This window comes from Myotis davidii, unplaced genomic scaffold, assembly GCF_000327345.1.
Source record: "Myotis davidii unplaced genomic scaffold, ASM32734v1 scaffold26, whole genome shotgun sequence".
Classification (NCBI taxonomy): domain Eukaryota; kingdom Metazoa; phylum Chordata; class Mammalia; order Chiroptera; family Vespertilionidae; genus Myotis; species Myotis davidii.
This window is the reverse complement of record NW_006299245.1, coordinates 1,807,372-1,808,800: the sequence shown is the minus strand read 5'-3', so window position 1 is coordinate 1,808,800 and position 1,429 is coordinate 1,807,372.

The window sequence follows — 1,429 nt, the reverse complement described above, 5'->3', positions numbered from 1 at the left end:
ATAATATTCTCTTTACTCCTAGTTGTAGAATTTCCACTCAGCCAGCCCTCCTGTGGCTCTGGACGTTGTCCTTTCCCTGGATCAAGCTTAATTTGAATTGGTTGTTCAAGGCAGCAATCTCTGGTGTTAACCTATGCCGCCATCTTCGGTTCCCTCGTTCAATCGTTATTTTTAATGCAAGCACCCCTGAAAGGGCACTGACGGCATCCAGTGATCTCATTTTATATGTCTTTTCCCTCTTCTGTCTTGTCAAACTAGAGGTCAGGGACTTCATATTATTCACTCTTTAGTCCCATCATCACCGGAACTTGGCCCTCATCCTCTTACAGAAATATTTCCCCATCACAAACCATTTCATCCAGTGCCAATGATCTTCCTAGTTAATCCCTACAGATTAATGTTCTTAAAACAGCACCTTGCACATATCAGCCATAAACCCATATCCGTTCCCTGCCCTCCCAACATACACATTCTTCTTGATTCTTTCTTTAGAAGCAATATCTCAAGAGTTAAAATTAAACCACCTGGTTTCCTGTTTGGATCTACTAAGCAAATCATGCTACTCTAATCAATTTACTTAACCTTTCAGAAGCTCAGTTTTCTCATTTCTACATAGCTACTCCCTGAGTGGCGGTAAGGACTGATAAAATAATAAGAGTGCTTTGTGGGAGGTAAAGTGAGTCTTAAAATACTATAGACTTAACTAATAAGCATCACTTCTAAGGTTAAGTCTAACCATCTGAGACAGACACCTCTAGCACTCCCAAATCTTTTACCACCTACCTCTCAAACTGATTTGACCCTCATGCTCAAGAAAATCTTCCCAGTCTGCATTACTCTTCTCCTACAAATTCTTATCTCCATATATTTGCTCATATGTGTTTTCCCCTCAAGTTTGAGCCCAAGCCTCTCCTTTCCACAAGTCTGCCACTATCAACCACCCTCTGAATTCTAAAAAGCATTTATCAAATGCACCACTGAGTGGGAATTTAAGTTAGGTTTTGCTATGTAGTTTTGTTGCATTTCCTTTTATTTCTCACTAATTATCTCCATTGTAACCCTCTTACAGTCCAGACACACATCTGTTTATCTTTTGCTATTAGCAAATATCAAAAATCCATTCCCACAGAAAATTATTATCTACTATGGCCTGGACTCTATGTAGCTGGTGCCATAAGATATAGTTCCTCATAGGTTAATAGTTTAACAGGAAAGCCAAACATATAAACATAGTAATTATAACTTAAAATTGGTAAAGTTGCATGTGTACCTAAAGTGTTAAAATACCAGAATAGTAATTATAACTTAAAATTGGTAAAGTTGCACGTGTACCTAACGTGTTAAAATACCAGGCCTTCAGGAAATATTTACAAATGATGACATTAAATACTTGAAAAATTATAACTTCAGATGTCTTGTAACTTACGTG